Source organism: Neophocaena asiaeorientalis, unplaced genomic scaffold (assembly GCF_003031525.2).
Source record: "Neophocaena asiaeorientalis asiaeorientalis breed wild unplaced genomic scaffold, Neophocaena_asiaeorientalis_V1.1 scaffold119, whole genome shotgun sequence".
Classification (NCBI taxonomy): domain Eukaryota; kingdom Metazoa; phylum Chordata; class Mammalia; order Artiodactyla; family Phocoenidae; genus Neophocaena; species Neophocaena asiaeorientalis.
In genome coordinates, this window is record NW_020175821.1 from 8159344 (window position 1) to 8181555 (window position 22212).

The window sequence follows — 22212 nt, forward strand, 5'->3', positions numbered from 1 at the left end:
CGAGTCTATGACTTGTCTACTAATTCTTTTTCCAGTGTCTTTCACAGAGCAGAAGTTTTTAATTTTAATGAAGCCCAGCTTATTAATTATTTTTTTCCTGGATCATGCCTTTGGTGTTGTATCTAAAAGTCATCACCAAACCCAAGGTCATCTAGGTTTTCTCCTATTTTATCTTCTAGGATTTTTATGGCTTTGCATTTTACAATTGGGTCTGTTATCCATTTTGACTTAATTTTTGTGAAGGGGTATTAGGTTTGTGTCTGCATTCATTTTTTTAATGTGTGCGTATCTAATGGTTCTAGCACCATTTGTTGAAAAGACTATATTTTCTCCATTATATTGCCTTGCTCCTTTGTCTGTATTTGTGTGGACCTATTTTTGAGCTCTCTATTCTGTTCCATTGATTTGTTTGCCTATTCTCTTGCCAATACCGCAAAGTCTTAATTACTGTAGCTTTATAGTATGTCTTCAAGTCAGATAATGTCAGATTCTGACTTTGTTCTTCTCCTTCAATACTGTGGTGACTATTCTAGGTCTTTTACCTTTCCATATAAACATTAGAGTCAGTTTTTTGATATCCACAAAATAACTTGCTAAGATTTTGAATGGGACCACATTGAATCTATAGATCAAGTTGGAAAGAACTGACATCTTAACAATATTGAATCCTACTATCCAAGACCATGGAATATCTATTTATTACATTCTTCTTTGATTTCTTTCATCAGAGTTTTATGTATATATGTATATGTATATGTGCTTAAGACATCCTTTTTAATGTTCATCGTTCTAACTTAATCAGTTAAATGTTGCCTCCTTTAGGACTTTTTTTTTTCTTTTTAATATTAGGCTTTGAGACGACATTCTGAGAGTGAATCAGGAAATAAATAAGAGTTCCTTTCCCAGAAATTTTATTACATCTCAATGGATTGGGTAAAGCATTGGCCAAGTCACCAGCTTCACTCCTGAGCCCACGCAGGTAGTAGAGAAAGGGATTCTATAGAGGGAAAACAAAGTATAATTAACAAAAGAAAGATGAATAAATGCTAGAGGGCAAAAATGATAGATACTCTTCCACATGTTTTATCAAATTCACATTGTTATCTTAAACTCATATTAACAAATTAATTAACACTCTACCCCAAATAATAGTGAGACCTCAAATGTATACTTTGAATACCACTCTGAAAATCCGTCTGTATCCATTCCCTAAATTCCTTTAGTTTCTACTCACTTTATAACACATTTGCAATCTAGCTTGACCTCAATTACTTTGATGTTGGTCTTTTCTGTCTTCATAATTGTTAATCATTTTTCCTGATAATATTGACTACCATCTCCTCAAAATTTTTTCCTATAATGTGTATATGTCATTGTACTATTCTGACTTTCCTTCCACTCTCTCAAGATTTCTTATCTTCTTCAATAGCTTCTTTGCTTCTTACCTTCAAGGCTCCATTTTATTCTTTGTCAGTATTTTCTCTGACAAAGATTGTGTCTTCTCCCACAAGTTTACTTTTAACCTCTATGCAGATAATTCTCAAGCACTCTCTTTCTGGACTTTCTACTACTATCTTTTTTTTCCCCTTAACTCTACATCCTTATTTCTGACTGCCTGCTGGATATGACTGCCAATAGATATCAAGCTCATTATGTACAAACTTTGAAATCATTTTCCCCTCCAAGTGCACCTTTTCCTTGTTTGTTGTTATTTAACACAACTCTTTTCCCCCTAGTAACTCAGGCACAGAAAAAAACAAATCATCTCTTCTTTACCATGGACATTCAATTGGTTATCTAATCCTTTATAAGTTAGTTTTAATGTCTTGTACACCAGCGGCCCCCAACCTTTTTGGCACCAAGGGCCATTTTCGTGGAAGACAGTTTTTCCACAGTTGGGAGTGTGGGTGGTGGTTCAGGCAGTAATGTGAGCGATGGGAAGCAGTGGGGAGAGGCAGATGAAGCTTCACTCACTCGCACACCGCTCACCTACTCTGTGGCCCAGTTCCTAACAGGCCACGGACTGGTGCTGGTCCATGGCCCAGGGGTTGGGGACCCCTATTGTACACTATTCCATCTCCGTGCCCATCTCTCTAGTTAAAGTTGTATCTTGCCCAAACTCTTGGACAAGATAGAACTTCTTTAAGTGGACTCCTTGCTTTTATTCTCCCCATATTCTACTTCATTGCCATATTAGATTTTTCTTTCTAGTTTTTGTTTCTATGCACAAAAATCCATAATGGCACTACATGGTTTTCTCAATAAGTAAGATGTTTAGCTATGACATGTTGCCATAACATCCTTTTTCAGTCTTTCTCCCAGGATTCCCCCATGTGTACCTTTGCTCTTGTAATACAGAACCATTGGAAAAGTCCCTTACCATGCCTTCTGCTTCTTTCCTCCCTTGCCTTTGCTTATTCTATCTGTCTTTTTTAACTGTTTACATCCTGTCCATGATGTATGACTGAATTCAAATACTCTTATACACTTAGCCACACCAGATGAACTGCCCTAATACTTTGTTTGTTCCTCTCTTGTGACCATTAATTTAAGCAGCTTATGTTATAGTTGTTTAAGGACTTATTATTTCTACTAGACTGTAAATTTCTTAAGGACTCTTCTTTTTTCATCTTCACACCCCCTACAACAGCAGCTAGTTCTGCAATAAGAATTTTTTAATTTAACTGATTTAAATTTTAACTGATTTAAATTAAATACTGAAGTATTTTCATACTTCATTTTTTTCTTACAAAATTTTATAGACGTGCTTCCATTTCATGTTGCATACCATTTAATGAAAGTCACGTTCTTGTTTATTTTTCTTTTATTCTGTTAGAGAAAAATGCTCCAAGCAAACTGGAACATAAAATACAGCCTTTAGAGAGGTTGTTAGTGTAAAATTTATCACTAAGATTTGCACTTTATATATAATGACCCTTAAACTTTTCTATTGAATAATTAACCTATTTAAATGTTACCTTTAAGTTAAAATATTTATTTATGTGAGTGTAAAAATTATATCAACTAAACATGGGATCCCAAACAAAATAACTGAATAATGAAAAGCTCCAGGTTAAAAATGGGGAAATATATTAAAATTTCTTTTGGGGGCTCTGACTTTATTACTTATGGCAAACTTGATGCTAAAATGAACCATACATACATCACTACTCTGACAGGCTTGAGAAAATGAAAAATACAAAGCTTTACATAAATCAGCCAACAGATCATATTAAAATGCATAATCTTTAACAGAAGAATAAAGACTTTTAACAGTTCAGAAGCTCTTCCTTCCTTATGTAGTTGTTTTAGATTTTTCAAACAGCTTTATGAGAAATAATATTTCAAATTAATTATTGGCAAAGCCGTTGCATTCATTAAGAGACAAGGTTCACGGAAATTTAGCTCCAATTTTACTAACGTACCCTACTATCACTTAGTACTTAATTTTGTTTTTTGTTGAAATAACCCATGGGACAATTATATATTTTATATAATTATAAAAGCTCATATTCGTACTAGTTGTAACTTTTAAAGACATCATAATTTCATGGACCATTCTTGGTCTTTCATTTTAATTTGCTTTTTTTCAGAAACCTCATCAAATATCTTGAAAAAATTTATAACATTAAATCATCTCTCTGCTTTTATTTTTCTCTTCAATCCAACAAATATCTGTGAGCACCTACTCTATTTAAAAAACTGTTAGGCCTACATGGAATTGACTATAATTATGGGCAGAATACAGCATAATTCTAATTCTGATTTTAAATTGAAGTTATTATGAGTAATCATTATTCCCAGCATTATGATTACAATAACAGTTCACTAGCTTGGCTAATCTGAACTGAAGTTATGGCCATAATATATTGTTGATTCAAGGTGAAAAGTAATGTGTGGGATATGATCTTGTTTTTCTAAAATATAGTGGTGGAGACAAGGAGCTTATATATTTAATTATATTTGATTAAGGATAGTAAGATGTAAGCACATAATAACCAGACTGATCATATTGGTTTCTTTGGGGAAAGGGAGCATGAAGGGGAAAAACAGAGAGAAGTTTAATTCTTTATATATCTGTAAATGTGACTTCTTACAATGAGCATATATTTTTAAATTTAAAAATATTTGATTAAGAAAATGAGGCAAATGAGTTCATCAGTGCTAAATGAGTATTTAAATGTTATTCTACAGCGTTTTAGTAGTCTCGGTAGAAAGAGATGCACTAGAGCCCTTTAAAACTTTCCATATAACTTAAGTGAAAACAGTACCCACGATGTGGGTTGAAATCTAGTTGATCCTATAGTAAAATCTAAGCAGTGAATCTTGGGGCAATAAATAAATAAATAAAGACTAAAAGTATTTGGGTGGTTGGCCTTTTGATTATGTTGTGCATGGGAATTTACTCTCACAGCTCATAGACGCATGTATAAATTTGAAGATCCCTGCCATGGAGATATGCTGCCACAGTCTCTATACCACCTCAAAAATATTTCCTTACAGAGGGACGAAAGGAGAAAGATAAAGGATGACTTTTATTCGTGAACATTTGGTTCAGCACAAATTTCCTACCACACCCCACCCTTTCCCCATCTTTTGCCCTCAAGCTAAAGAGCAGAAAACTGATCTGGTAGGAGGGAGCAAGGCATTCAGCAGGTTTTAAAACCTTATTCTATAAACCTTATTGATATAACTTGGGATTCATGTAGATTTTGGCCTTAGGTACCGCTGTGCCATTGCTGCCATAAATGATCACTGGAGCAGATTAATAAATCAAGCGTCAGATTCACCCAAGTTTAGAGAGCTACTTAACTCATTTCTGTCCCTAATGCATAGATTTCAGTAGTACCAACAATTTATCAGTGTGTCAGGAAGTCATGAATCAAACTGGGCAGTAGAAGAGATTTTGAACCCAAACCTTGATAGATTTAATCAGTTTGGGGCAGGATCATAAAAATAACCAAACAGTTGATTTCCTTCTCTTCCTTCAAATTCTAATTGACTGACTTTTTTTCTTTAATATTTACTTAGTTGTTGTGTTCTCCCGTGTAGCTTTTTGTTCTTGGTGTTGTTTTAAAAAATAAAGTTTCTGATTGGTGTTTTCATAAAGTTTCACTTAGATGATTTCTCATAAAAGAGGTGTGACATACCACTTATTCATTTAATATATTTATTTGGTGCTTACATTTATATGCCTGACACTGTTCATTCAGTGGGGATACAATAGCGAATTGAACAACCAAAAATCATTTCCTTCGTGGAGCTTTTATCCTATGGAATGAGACAGATAAACAAATCAAATATATAAAATAGAGGGGATGGGGGAAGTTGCCTCATTGCCCATAGAAATGAAGATTGGAGTTTATGGAATAAACATGATCTGAGAATCTTAGGCTGCTCTGGTGACAGGTTTAAACCCAGATTTAGGGTAGCAAGACTGGTTCTTTTGGTCATATACCAGAGAGTGGTGGTGAGCTGTGAGTGGTTGGATTTGGGTAGGGAAAGGCTAAGAGTCTTGCCAGAAGCCTGTAGATACATCCAAAGAGTGATTCAGTGAATTAGAAGTCAAAAGAAAATATTCAGAATGAAGCATGGAGAGAAACAAAGAAAAATACACATTAGAGGTTGAGAAATAAAAATAGTGGAAAGGTCTAAAATGTAAAGTGTCAAAGAGGAGAGGTATAAGGGTAAAGTGCACAAATTGAGAAGATAATCGTTCAGAACTTTCCAAAATTAATTAAACACACTAAGGTACAGATTCAAGGAGTCTTATGAACCGCAGATGGAATAAAGAGAGATTCATATTTAGGTGTGTGATAATAAAACTGCTGGAAACAAAAATCAAAGAAAAACATTGAAAATAATCAAAATGCATTTTTTTAAAAGGCTACATTCAAAGAAGCAACTATTAGAATGAAACCTAACTTTTAAACAGAAAAAAAGGGAATCCAAAACAATGGAGTCATATTCTTGGTAGTGCTAAATGAAAATAACCATCATCCTAGAATCTGTAGCCAGCAAAAAATATCCTTCAAAAATTAAAGTGAAGGTACTTTCAGGATGATGGATATGCGTTTGCCAGAACTCATTGGTAGAGCACTTATGGTTCATCCATTTCACTGTAATTTTTATCCTTAAGATATAAATCTTTTAACTCTAGTTAAAAACATTTGTGTTAAAACCTTAACATACTTTATTATGCTTTGTTGTGTCTGCTTAATAATTTTTCTAAGTTTTTGTTTTCAAATTTCTTAACTTTATTTTTATTTTACTCCAACATTTTATTAAGGAAAATTTTAAGCATACAGAAAAGTCTAAAGGAAGAAGAAATAAAAACCTTCCCAGTTAAAGAAAAACTGAGAGAGTTCTAGACTTGCCTTTCTTATGAGTATTGCTAAAGGGAGTTCTTCAAGTTGAAAAAAAAAAAAAGACACTAGACAGCAACACTAAAGCATTTGAAAATGTAAAGCTCTCAAATAAAAGGTAAATATATAGATGTATACAAAGTTTTATAATATTGTAATGGTGGTGTGTAAATTATTTCTAATTCTGGCATAGAATATTATAAGTAAAATCATGAAAAGTAACTATAACTATAAAACTATGTTAGAGGATACAGAATATACAAAGATATAAGTTGTGACATCAGTAACATAAGGTAAGAGAGAGGAAGTATAAAGGAATAGAGTTTTATATGTGATTAATGTTAAGTTGTTATCAGTTTAAAGTAGATTGTTATAGATGTTTGATGCAGTCCCCATAGTAACCACAAAGAAAATTATAGAGAATGCACAAAAGAAATGGAGAAAGGAATCAAAGTGTGTAACTACAAAAAAAAAAAAAAACACAAAAGACAACTGCAAAAGAGGAAAGGGTGACAAAATAACTAGAAGACTAGAAGACAAACAATTAACAAGATGACAATAGTGAATCCTCTCTACCACTAACTGCCTTAAAGATAAATAGATTAAACTCCAAATCAAATGACATTGGGGAGGGTGGAGATCAAGATGGTGGAGTAGGAGGATGTGGAGCTCACCATCTACAAAACACCAAAAATTACATCTACATGTGGAACAATTCTCATGGAAAACCAAATGACATAGAGTGGTTAAATGTATTGAAAACAACAACAACAACAATATGCCCTTTATAAGAGATACACTTTAAATCTAAGGTTATCCGTAGGCTGAATGTGCAAGGATGAAAAAAGGTATTCAATGAAAATGATAACTAAAAGAGAGCAGGAGTGGCCATACTTATATCAGATAAATAGATTTTTAAGTCAAAAACTGTCAAAAGAGACAAAGAAGAACATTTTATAATGATAAAACAGCAGCTCACCAGGACGTTATGACAACTATAAATATATATACACCTAACAGCAGAGCACCCAAATACATGAAGCAAACAGTGACAGAATTGAAATGAGAAATAGACAGTAACACAGTGATGGTAGAGATTTCAGTCTCTCACTTTCAATAATGTAGAAATCAACCAGATTAAAGGTCTTGACCTATACTGTAGGAAACAGAGGACTTGACCTATACTGTAGACTAATTGGACCTAATAGACATTAAAATAACACTCCACCCAACAACAATAAATTATACATTCTTCTCAAACATACAAGGAACATTCTCCAGGATAGATCACTTGTTAGGCCACAAAACACTTCTTAACAAATTTAAGAAGATTGAAATCATACCAAATATCTTTTCCAACCAGAATGGTATGAAACTTGAGATCAATAACAAAACTGGAAAATTCACAAACATGTTGAAATTAAACAATACACTCTTGAACAACCCATGGGTTAAAACATACACACATACACACACACACACACACACACACACTCAAGAGAAATTAGAATATATCTTGCGACAAATGAGAGTGAAAACAGAACGTACCAAAAATTATGAAATGCAACAAAAGCAGTACCAAGAGGGAAATGTATAGTGGTAAACACATACATTAAAAACAAAGACAGAGTGATGTTAGCATCATGGCCGGGTGAGACACCCCCTTTGTTGCTCCCCTTTAATCCGCAACCAGTAAAACATCCACAAGTCAGCAAAGGTGGTTCTGCCAAACACACCAGAACACTGCAGAATTTTCACACATCTGTACATTTAAAGGTGGGTGGACTCCAGTACATTGGGGAGGCAAAACCAAGGGAACAGCAGAGGCAATGCCTCTTATCCTGGATCCTCAGCCACTATAGCTGAACCTGCAGCCCTAGCGAACCCAGTAGCAACAGAGGAGTAGCACACACAACTCTGTCCTCCTGGCCACAGCAGTACTTGTGGCCACAGGTAATTGGGCAAAAGTGGTTCAGGGCCTGTGACTCCATCTCTCCAGCCAATACAACCATGACTTAGGCCTTCCTGCTCCCCACCTTCAACAGTGGCAGCCACAAACTCAGAAACTCAAGACACAACAGAGGCACTGACAACCCCAGCAACCCCCATCTAACTCCCTCCCTCTGCAGCAGTGGAGTCTGTGACTCAGGAGATCCCCAACACAGGAGTAGCACCTGCCATCCCAGTGCCATAGATGCTGGCGCCAACAACAAGCAGTAACAAAGGGCACTAAGCTACACCGCTGAATGACGGAGGCAGTGGAGGGTGGAGAGTGACATCTCTAAAACGCAACCAGAGGCGGCCCAAGTAAGGAAGACCAAAACTTGTGCTATAGCACTGCCTACCGAGGAAAGAAAGACCTGTAATATCCAACCTGTTGAATCTGTTATTGGAAAAAAAAGCAAAAAAGCTTTATTTAAAGAAGAAAAGTATTCACTACTTAAAGTGAGTAACAAATCATCAAGTATCATAAAGCATCACAGTAACACTGTATCACAAAAAGAAAATGACACTTCTCCAGAAACCAAAAGTAAAGTCATGGAATATTACAAGCTAACTGATAGAGAATGCAAAATAGCTGTCATGAAGAAACTCAACAAGCTATAAGAAAACTCAGAAAGGCAGTTCCATGAGTTTAGGAGTAAAATTAATGAACAGAAGAAATAGTTTACCGAAGAGATTGAAAGTCTAAAAAAGAACCAAAACGAAAGTCTGGAGCTGGAAAACTCAATAAACAAGATGAAGAATGCATTAGAAAGCATTAGAAGTAGAGCAGGCCATGCAAGTGAGAATTAGTGAGCTCAGTGGCAGAACTACAGAAATGATACAAGTAGAAGAGGAAAGACAATTAAGATCTTTTAAAAAGTGAGGAAATTCTACAAAAGCTATCTGACTCTTCTAGAAAGGGCACCATAAGGTCATAGGCATCCCAGAAGGATAAGACAGTTTTTGTTGTTGCTGTTTTTTAATAACTGAGAAATTCCCAAGCCTGAAAAGGAACTGGATATAAAAGTCCATGAAACTAAGAAAATACCTAGCTACCTCAACACAAAAAGACATTCTCTAAGATACAGTATATTAAAATTGTCAGAAGTCAATGAGAAAGAATTTTAAAGGCAGCCAAGGGGAAAAAAGATGGTAACTTAAAAAGGAACCCTTGTAAGGTTAGCACATATGTCAGCAGAAACTCTACAGGCCAGGAGGGAGTGGAATGACATTCTCAAAATACTGAAAAATAAAAATTGGTCCACCAGGAATCCTCTATCTTGCAGTTTTAATTCAGATATGAAGAAGAAATAGTCTTTCTCAGACAAATAAAAGCTGAGGAAGTTCATCAACACTAGATCTGCCTTACAAGAAATGTTGGAAGAAGCTCTTCTACCAGAAACAAAAAGGCAAAAGTACACAAAACTTTGAGTAAAGTGATAGAGTCAGAAAATTGCGACTCTGTATCAGAATAGGTTTTTAAACACTTTAATATAGCATAAAGGTTGAAGGGGGAAGCAAGCAGTAAAAATAACTATAGCTACTTAAATTTGGTAACAAATTCACAACATAAAAAGGGATAATTGAGACAAAAAAAGCATAAGAACACTAAGATATATAAAGCAATTATTAACAGACCTAAAGGGAGAAATTGACATCACAATAATAGTATGGGATATTAACACCCCACATACATCAATGGATAGATCATCCAGAAAGAAAGTCAACAAGGAAACAATGGCCTTAAATGAAACATTAGGCTGGATAGATTTGATAGATTTGTACAGAACATTGGATCTAAATGCAGCAAAATACACATTCCTAAGTGCACATGGAACGTTCTCAAGAATAGATCATATGTTCGACATGAAACAAGTCTCAATACATTAAAGGCTGAAGTCATATCAAGCATCTTTTTTGGTCACAATGATATGAAACTGAAATCAACCTCAAGAAGAGAGCTGGAATAATCACAACAATATGAAGACTAAACAATATACTACTGAACAACTATTGGGTCAATGAAGAAATCAAAGGAGAATTTTTTTTAAAAATCTGAAGACAAATGAAAATAAAAATACAACATGCTACTTACATGGTATGCAGCAATAACAGTTGTAAGAGGGAAGTTTTTAGCAATACAAGCCTACCTCAAAAAACAAGAAAAATCTCAAATAAAATAATCTAATCTTACATCTAAAGGAAATAGAAAAAGAAGAACAAATGAAGCCCAAATTCAGTAGAAGGAAGGAAATAATAAAGATTAGAGTGGAAATAAATGAAATAGAGACTAAAAAGACAATAGAAAAGAGAAATGAAACTGAGCTTGTTCTTTGAAAAAATAAAAATAATTGACAACCTTTAGCTAGACTCACTAAGAAAAAAAGACAGGAGTCTCTGATAAATAAAATCAGAAAGGGGGGAAATAGCAATGGATACTCAAATACAAAGTAATAAAAGAGAATATTATGAACAGCTATATGTCAACAAATTGGACAACATAAAAGAAATGGACAAATTCTTGGAATCATATAACCTTCCAAGATAAATCATGAAGAAATAGAAAATCTGAATAGTCTGATCACTAGTAAAGAGATTGAAATAGTAATCAAAAACCCCTCAGAAAACAAAAGTACAAGACCAGATAGCTTTACAGGTAAATTCTACCAAACATTCAAAGATGTAATACCTATCCTTCTCAAACTCTTCCATAAAGTTGAATAGGAGGGAATGCTTTCTAACACATCTTAAGAGAACAACATTACTTTGATACCAAAACTAGGCAAGCACAACACAAAAAAAGGAAATTACAAGCCAATATCTCTGCTGAACATAGATGCAAAAACCCTCAACTAGCAAACTGAATACACCAATACATTAAAAGGGTCATACACCATGAACAAGTGTGATTTATCCGAGGAATGCAAGGATTTTTCAATATCCACAAGTCAATCAATGGGATATACTACATTAACAAATTGAAGAATAAAAACCATATGATCACCTCAGTAGATGCAGGAAAAGTATTTGACAAGATTCAACATCGATTTATATAAAAACTCTCAAGAAAATGGGTATAGAAGGACCCTACCTCAACATAATAAAGGCCATCTATGACAAATCCACAGCTAATATCATACTTAATGATGCAAAACTGCAAGCTGTCCCTCTAAGATCAAGAATAAAACAAGGATGCCCTCTCTCACCACTCTTATTCAACATAGTATTGGAAGTCTTAACTAGAGCAATTAGATGGGAAAAAGAAATGAAAGTCATCTAAATTGAAAAGGAAGAAGCAAAACTGTCACTATTTGTGGATAGCATGATCTTTATATATAGAAAATTCTATACCAAACAACTATTAGAAATAGTAACAGATACAGTAAAGCTGCAGGATACAAATTAACGTGCAAAGTCCATTGTTTCTATATGCTAACAGTGAGCTAGCAGAAAGAGAATTTATGAAAATCTCATTTAGAATTGCAACAAAAAGAATAAAGTACATAGGAATAAATTTAATCAGGGAGGTGAAAGACCTGCACACTGCAAACTGTAAGACATTGTTGAAAGAAACTGAAGAAGACATAAAGAAATGGAACAATATTCCATGTTCATGGTGTGGAAGAATTAACTTCTTAAAATGTCTATATTACTTAAAATGGTATACAGATTCAGTGCAATCCCTATCAAAATCCCAAGGACATTTTTCACAAAAACAGAACAAAAAATTCTAAAATTTGAATGGAACCACAAAAGACTCTGAATAGCCAAAGCAATACTGAGAAAAAAGAACAAAGCTGAAGGTATCACATGCCCTGTCTTCAAACTATATTACAAAGTTGTAGTAATCAAAACAGCATGGGATTAGCAGAAAAAAACAGATATATAGATCAGTGGAACAGAATTGAGAACCCAGAAATAAAGTCCACATGTATATGGACAATTAATTTATGACAAAGAAGCAAAGAACAATGTAGAAAGTATAGTCTTTTTAACAAATGGTGTTGGGAAAATTGGACAACCACATGCAAAAAATGAAAATAGAATATTATCTCACACCGTACACAAAAATCAACTCAAAATGTGTTAAAAACTTGAAGGTAAGACCTGAAAACATAAAACTCGAAGTAAACACATGCAGTGTGCTTTTTTACATCAGTCTGAAAAATATTTTTCTGGATATATCTCCTCAGGCGACGAAAACAAAAGCAAAAATAAACAAATTGGACTGCAAATTAAAAAGCTCCTGCATGGTAAAGGAAACGTTTAACAAAACAAAAGGACAACCTACTGAATGGGAGAAGATGTTTGCAAATCATATATCTGATAAGCCATTAGTATCCAAAAATATATAAAGAACAGATCTGTATGAATAGATCTCAACAACAAAAACAAAACAATCCAATCAAAAAATGGGCAGTGGAGCTGAATGTTTTTCCAAAGAAGACATACAGATGTCCAACAGGCACATGAAAAGATGTTTAATGTCACTAATTATTAGGGAAATGCAAATCAAATCCACAGTGAGATATTATCTCACACTTGTTACAATAGCTATTATCATAAAGGCAAGAAATAACAAGTCTTGGCAAGGATGTAAAGAAAAGGGAATCCTCATACACCATAGGTAAAAATGTAAATTGGTACAGTCACCATGGAAAACAGTATGGAGATTTCTCCAAAAATTAAGAATAGATCTATCTTATGATCCAGCTATTCTATGCTGATATTTACCCAAAGAATTCAAAAACAGTAATTCAAAAAGATATACACATTTGTATGTTCATAGCAGCATTATTTACGACAGCCAAGAAATGGAAAGAGTCTAAGTGCTTATCAGTGGATGAATGGATAAAGAAGATGTGGTATATATACTACATCTTGCTGACAACGGAGTGTAGGTTCTTGTCTCATCACAGAAAGTATTCAGAGACAAGACAGGGAGGTCAAGAAGATAAAGCGAGGATTAATTTAAGTGATAGTACACTCTCAAGGGGAGAGCGGGCAGTTTCAGGTCAGTAGCTGCCCCAAGTTTCTTTGGCAAGCCAGTTATATGGGCCATAGAAATGAAGGGGTGGAATATTCATTAGGGGGGAGGGGTGTGGGGGTCATACTCCCTGATTTTCATCCCAGCTCCATCTTCCAAGGGGAGGAGGGATGTCATGATATCAATGCATGATGGAAGCTTCTTATCTGCAAGGCTAATTTTATTGTAATGAGTGCATAATGAGCAAAAGCTTATATTCAGACACTGGAGATTCCCAACTTTTCCCACCTTTCTTTGCCTCTAGGACACTATCATCCCAAAATATGTGGTTTCCTGTCAGTCTGGAGGTTCCTGCTTTTCTTTTTCTGCCCAAGCACCCCCATTGTTTACAGGTTGTATGGTTTCCTGCAATTTGGCCTGTGCCCCCCTTTCTATGCTCATATCTAGGTAACTGCCTGGTTTAACATTGCCACTTACAACAACATGGGTAGGCCTTGAGGGTATCGTGCTAAGTGAATTAAGTCAGATGTAAAAAGACAAATACCATATGATTTCACTCATATGTGAAATATATTTTTTCAATAGTAAAATAAAATAAATGAACAAATTAAACAAAACAAAAACAAACACCTAGATACAGAGAAGAGTAGTGGCAACCAGAGGGGAAAGAATTGGGGGAGAGGGTGAAATGGGTGAAGGAGCTCAACTGTATGGTGAGGAATGGAAACTAAATTCTTGCTGGTGGGCACACGGTATTGTATACAGAAGTAGAAATATAATGTTGTACACATGAAACTTATATAATGTTTTAAACTGATGTTACCTAAAGAAAATTTTTTAGATGATTGGGAAAAAAAAAAAAGAAAGATTTCAAATCAGCAACCTAACTTTACACCTCAAGGAACTAGAAAAAGAAGAACACACTAAACCCAAAGTTAACGGAAGGAAATAATAAAGGTTAAAGCAGAAATAAACACAGTAAAGAACAGAAGAATGATAGAAAAAAACAGCAAAACTAAGAGTTCATTATTGGAAAACATCAACAAAAATGACAAATCTTTAGCTAGACTAAGAAGAATAGAAGACTGAAATAACAAACATCAAAGATAGTAGAAGTACATTGCAACTGGTATCACAGAAATAATAAGTATGAGACTACTATGAACAATTATATGCCAAAAAATTGGAAAACCTACAAATAATAGATAAATTTCTAGAAATAAATGACCTATCAGGACTGAATCATGAAGAAATTTAAAATCTAAGCACGCCTATAACTAGTAAGGATATTGGATCAGTAATCAAAAACTTCCCAACAAAGAAAAGCACAGGACTAGTGGTGTCACTGAAGAATTATACCAAACATTTAAAGAATTAACACCAATTTTTCTCAAACTCTTCCAAAAAAGTGAACAGGAGGGAATATTTCCAAGCTTATTTTATGAGGCCAGCAATACCCTGGCAAAGATACTGCAAGAAAAGAAAATCAGGTAATGATATTGTAAGAAAAGGAGACTATAAGTCAATATCCCTGATGAATGTTGATGCAAAAATCCTCAACAAACTACCAGCAAACTGAACTCAATAATACATTAAAAGAATTATATACCATGACCAAGTGAGATTTATTCATGGAATGCAATGGTGGCTCAGCACATGAAAATCAGTCTATATTATATACCACATTAACAGAAGGACAAAAACTACATGATTATCTTAATTGATGCAGAAAAAGCATTTGACAAAATTCAACCCTTTTCATGATGAAGGCACTGAACAAACTAGGAAGAGAAGGAAATTACCACAACATAATAAAGACCATAGGTGAAAGCCCACAGCTGTCTTCATACTCAATGATAAAAAAAAAAACCGGAAAGCTTTCCCTCTAAGATTAGGAAAAAGACAAGCATGCCCTGTCTCACCTCTTCTGTTCTATGTGGTACTAGAAGTCCTAACCAGAGAAGTTAGTCAAGAAAAAATAAAAGGCATTCAAATCAGAAAGGAAGAAGTAAAACTTTCTCTGTTGGCAGATAATATGATCTTATATGCAGAAAACCTTGATTCCACAAAAGTATTATTAGAACTAATGAACAAATTCAGCAAAGTTGCAAGATACAAAATCAACACACAAGTTCAGTTGCACTTTTAAACACCAACAACAAACAATCTGAAAAGGAAATTAAGAAAACAGTCCTGTTTACAATAGCCTCAAAAAGAATAAAATATTGTATTGGCCAAAAAGTTCATTCAGGTTTTTCCTTAAGATATTACAGAAAAAGCCCAAACGAACTTTTTGGCCAACCCAATACTTAGGAATAAACTTAACAAGTAGATGGAAGATTTATACACTGAGAACTACAAAGCATTGCTGAAAATAATTAAAGATACAAATAAATGGGAAAACATCTCATGTTCATAGGTTAGAAAACTAATATTGTTAAATTACCCTTACTACCCAGAGCAATCCACAGATTCAGTGCAATTCCTATCAAAATCCCAATGGCATTTATTTTTCAGAAGTGGAAAGTACTATTCCTATGGAATCTCAGAGAACTCCAATAGCCAAAGCAATCTTGAGAATGCAAAACAATGCTGGAGGCTTTACACTTCCTGGTTTCAAAACATATTATGAAGCTACAGTAATTAAAACAGTATGGTGATGTCATAAAGACAGACATGTAAACCAATGGAACAGAATAGAGAGCCCAGAAATAAACCCTCATATTAATGGTTAAATGATCTTCAACATGAATGATAAGGCTACTCAATGAGGAAAGCATGGTATTTCAACAAATGGCGCTAGGAAAACTAGATATCCACATGCCAAAGAATGAATTTGGACCCTTACCTTATACCATATTCAGAAATGAACTCAAGATGGATTAAATGCCTAAACATAAGACCTGAAACTATAAAATTCCTAGAGCAAACATAGGGGGAAAAGCTTCATCACATTGCATTTGGCAATGATTTCTTGGATATGATACCAAAAGCATGGGCAACAAAAGCAAGAATATGAAACAAATAGGACAACATTAGACTTAAAAACTTGCACAGCAATGGAATCAGTCAACAGAATACAAGCTACAGTATGGGGGAAAATATTTGCAAACCATACCAGTATTCAGAATATATAAAAACACCTACAACTCAACAGTAACAATAAGAATAATCCAATTTAAATAATGGCAAGGACTTAAATAGACATCTCTCCAAAGAAGATCTACAAATGGTAAACAGATGAAAAAATGCTCCTCATCACTAGTTATCAAAGATATGCAAATAAAAATTGCAATGAAATATCAATTCACATCCATTAGGATAGCCACTATCAAAAAAACAGAAAGAATACCAAATGTTGGTGACGATGCAAGGAAATTGTAACTTTTGTGCACTCTTGCTGGGCATGTAAAATGGTGCAGCAGCTATGTAAGAAAGTATTGAGTTTCCTCAAAGTATTAAAAATAGACCTACCATATGCCCAGCAATCCAACATCTGAGTATCTATCCAAAATAATTAAAATCAGGACCTTAAAAATAAATTTGCACTCCTGCATTCATTGTAGCATTATTCACAGTAGTTCAGATGTAGGAACAACCTAAATGTTCATCAACAGATGAACAGATAACAAAAATTGGTATATACATACGATGGAATATTATTCAGCCTTTAAAAAAGAAGGAAATTCCGTCATATGAATAACATGGATGAGCCTTGAGGACATTATACTACATGAAATAAGCTAGTCACAAAAAGACAAATGCTGCATGATTCCACTTATGTGAGCTATCTAAAGTACACAAACTTATAGAAACAAAAAGTAGAATGTTGGATGTCAGGGACTGGGGGTAGAGGAGGAAAGCAGGATTGTTCAGTGCGTACAGAGTTTCCGTTTTGCAAGGTGAAAAGGTTCTAGAGATATGTTACACAACAAGGTGCATATATTTAACACTACTGTACAACACATTTAAAGATGGTTAAGATGGTAAATTTTATGTTACTTATCTTTAATCACAATAAAAAAAGATAGCTAGAAAATTTATAAATATGTGGAAATTAAACAGATTTCTAAATAACTCATGGCACAAAGAATAAACCCCAAGTGAAATTAGTAATGTTTTGAATAAATTGCTAATGAAAAATTTGACATATCAAAATTGTGAAATAACATTAAAGCAGTGTTTCCAATGAAATTTATAGCCTTAAATATGTATACATATAATATAAGGAGAATGGCAAAAAAATCAATGAGTTAAGCAATAATCACAAATTAAAGAATAGAAATTTAACCCAAAGAAACAAATAATAAAGTTTAAAATCAATTAAATAGAATATGAACATAAGATAGAGAAGTGGTTCTCAGAAATGATTAAACTCCATAATCCATGGCAACACTGATAGAGATAAAAAGAATGAAGGCAGGGCTTCCCTGGTGGCGCAGTGGTTGAGAGTCCGCCTGCCGATTCAGGGGACGCGGGTTCATGCCCCGGTCCGGGAAGATCCCACATGCCGCGGAGCGACTGGGCCCGTGAGCCATGGCCGCTGAGCCTGCGCAGCCGGAGCCTATGCTCCGCAACGGGAGAGGCCACGACAGTGAGAGGCCCGCGTACAAAAAAAAAAAAAATGAAGGCACAAATAATCAGTCCCAGAAATCTTAATAGGAAGACATCATTATGATTCCTTCATACAGAAACCTTTCAAGAAAACAGAAGAGGGAACTCATTTTGTGAGGTTAGTACCTACATTCTGTTACATATAATTGACATTTCTTTTGAAAATGTTTTGGGAAGGATGACTGACTACACGTCCTTTCAATGTTATTCTGGAGTATTGCTGAAAAGCCCACTCAAGGAGCATTTATTCTCTAGGAAATAAACTTTAACTTATTACTTATAAACTTACTATTTACTGATTAAAGCCCACAATCTATGAAGTTACTAATTAATATATAGATTTTTGTCCAGTAGGGATGTGAATTATTTCTGTGAAATAGAAAAAGATAACCCCAAAAGTTACAATATTACTGTCCTGTAGGACATTAACCAGTTTTGACATTTAATACTGGTTTGCATTAGACTCGTGAGTCTAATTTTTTTTTAAATAGACTTGGAAATAATAAAATCTGATAATGATATTAAGAGGTAGGAAAATTGTAAATCAATCTCACTCATGAACATAGGGTTAAAAATCCTTCACAAAATATTATCAAATTAAACTTGTGATATATAAAATGAATAATACACCATGACCAAGTTGGGTTATTCCATGAATGCAAGGCTTATTTAACAGCTGAAAATCAGTTAATGAATTCACCATATTAAAAGAATGACAAAGACAAAAACATATGATCATCTGCAATAGATAGAGAAAACATCATGCTTAAGTGTGAAATCTTTTCATTTGAGTTTAAGGACAGGATAAGGGTGCCTAAAATCACCACTTCTATTCAGCCAGTGGGGAAGGTAAGAAAAATAAATGTACAAGTTAGGGAAAGGGAGAAATAAAGTTATCACTGTTTGCAGATTATGACTGTATAAGTAGAAAATGTAGAGCAGATCTATAGACACATCCTTAGAATTAAGTTTTGTAAGGTTTCTGGATACAAGGTAAATTTAGAAAAATGGTTTTATTTATGTATAACAAGAAAAAGTTAAAGTGCTTCCACTTTTATGTTGAGTAACCTTGAGCAAATTTTCTAACCTCTCTTCTTTCAGTTTCTTCTATAAAATAGGAATGATAATATTGTATCTTAGTGATTCTAGGGCACATTTTTTTCCATTTTTTAACATCTTTGAAATTATGATATAAGTCTTAACAACGATGTCTTAGATTTGATGAAATATGGTATCATATACCTCATAATGTGGTTTTGAAGGTTAGATTAGTAAATACAGCAAATTTAAAATATTTACAACAGTGCCTGGCACTTAACAAATGTTCAGTAAATGTTAGATGTAATTATGATTTTCTTCCACTATGTTTTTTAATGAGTTATTGTTCGCATAAAGAAAGATTCTGTTTTTTTTATAGATTCTTTTTGTAGAACTAGCTTACAAAAGTTTTATTTCTAGTATCTTTTTAGTTGATTCCCTTGGATTTCACAAGAATATATACATATTAATTTAATTTGAATATTTTATATCTCATTGTATTCTTTTCAAGTTTCATTTTTTTCCTGTACTCTAAGAACAATGATAATTACAATATAATAGCATGATAACAATAATAATGATAATAATGAAAGCCAGCACTAAGTAGAACTTACTGTATACCAAGTATGCTTCTAAGTATTTTAAGTATGGACACACTTGCCTTTTTTCTGTGTACTAGAGTAGTTAAATTATAGCACATTAACTCATTGGAATAGTATATATCCATTGACAGTATTTATTTTACAGGGTATATGACATTGATAATTGCATATTATATATCTTTAAATGATAAAAGTATAATTGTGTGTATAATATGAATGTAGATGTGTAAAATTTATGCATCTGTAAAAAAGGACAAGAAGAAACATGGAAAATAATTTGTTAGGAAGAAATTCTATATTTTTTGCTTCTAAATTTTCCTTATTTGTGCTAAAATTGCATAGTAATCTTTTTAAAATATGTTAATGGTTTATAATCTAAAGATAGTTTTTACTTCCATGTTAAAGGTAGAGGGAAACTTCTCAATCTGTTGCAAATACAGAATTTTTGTGGGAAAACAGAAGAATATTTTTTTCAGTATGATGCTTTAATTGTTATATTTGTCCTTTTCAATATATTAAAAATGGGGTGAGGAATCAAAGTAAGTCCTTGGAAGCAGTAAAGTAGTTGTGGACAGAATAGAAAAAAAAAATGTCTCAAGAAGAAATAATGATTAATGTAGTACCCCCCAAAAGTAGGTCAGTCTCAAATATTAGAAATTAGCTAATATTTAATAATGCTAATATTAAATAATCATAGTAATATTTAACAATATCAATTAAAAAATGGCTAGTTTAATCATAGAAAATGTTTAAATTGTCATTTGAGTGATAGTATTTTCACAATGAATGTTAGTATGTTGGGTGCCACATTATATCAAGAAATCTATCCTTATTAAGCAAATGCTATCTAGTTTGATACTTTGCAGCTACATATTTGACAGTCTCTGTTGATTGTCTTATATGTGTGTGTGAGTTTATGGGTGGTTGATCCAAGTCAACCATATAAAAAAACATTTTCTTCTCAAAAACAGCTCTGTTTTCTAATAATTTACTAAAGACAAAAGATTAAAGTCACTTCAAAAATAAGATTCTTTGCTGTTTTAAAAGTAATTTCCCTGGATTAGGTCCAAAGGTAATTCAAGTTCAGTTTGAAATAAAATAGGAACTGATATCTGCCTATATTTTTGCACATTCTTTAACTGTGACATAATACATAAATAATTTCGCACCTTTTTTGTAACCAAATAAAGTTCAGAACAGAATTATATACTCCAGTAATATCCTTCTTACTTTATTTATAATTTAGACCATGGTCCACATGTAGGAAAATATTATACAATGTATTATTTCATATACTATTTAATTGCTTCTTTTCGTCAATTCAGTTTCTATCACTTGGTCATTTATTTGCCTAAATAAGTGAATATCTGAGAGAATATAAATTCTTTAGGAATCTAGCATGTTTTTAACTTCCTTTTAAGCCGCTCCTGAATTATGTTTCCTAAAAGAATGGAGGGTAGTAATTGAGTCTCCTGAGAACTTTCAAACATACAGCTTTCACTTAACTGGAGACTTTTTTCCCTTATTCGGGTCAAGTATTTATGTGTATTTTGAATTTCTGGTTTAGACTTTTGACCCAACCTTAATTATAAGTGAAGGTTCAGTTCCATTGCATATAATGGGGCTTTCAGCCTGGAACAAATATTTTTCTAAAGAAAGAGAGCAATTTTTAATGAGTTTAGGATTGGCAATTTACATATCCTCTTTGAGCTTAGTGTATATGCTTACAATTCTGCCTTCCAGTTGGCTTCTCTTTATCATCAGTAGTAATCATAAACCTCTAAAAAAGAAAGCTATCTAATAAGAAAAAATAGACTTAATGTTTCAAACTTATCTTAATAGATTACTTCAGGTTTAATTACAAGTTGTTTAACCCATCTTAAACACAGCTAACTGTTACTAAACAGGAAAAGTAATGAATGCCTTATCCAGAAAAAACCTAGGTTAATTCGTTTAGTCCCGTTACTATTAATTGAACGGCTTCCTATATGCAGAGCTTTTTGCCTCTCCTCATTTTTTTTCTTAGTAAAATCACATTTTTCAGATGAGAAACAAATGTTGTTAGGGATTTTTTAAAATATCGCATTTCCTAATTTTAGAAATAGGTTACATGGGCATTGCTTTGGCATATTTTTACAGTTTTCCTACTAGACTAGATTGTAAACTTGATGAGAAGGGAGATCATTTCTTGCCTATTGACTGCTCACATAACAGTACGTATAACATCGTGGAGCCTAGCATTTATTAGGCACTCAATAAATATTTATTAAGTTGAAGTGAATTAGCCAACTTTTTAAATCTGTCAGAGGATGAGTGATCGATTTAAAGTAGTCCAGGGCCTTACCTATTCATTGCTACTATAGATACAGTAGTTGTTGGAACATGAGGCAGTATAATAGAAAGTGAGGCAGCAAAATATCTAGAAAGACATCATGTACTTTTGTGTGGTGGGCATAGAAGTAGCATTATCCCATGTCAGTTTGTGTGCATGTACAAATAAAAGTTAGGGTGATTATCCATAGAAAAAAAGTGAGCACATTGGAGATAACTCATTGGCAAGTACTGAATCTTAAGGTCAAAATCCTTCTGTAGTGCTTAATGGAGACTTTAAATTAAATAA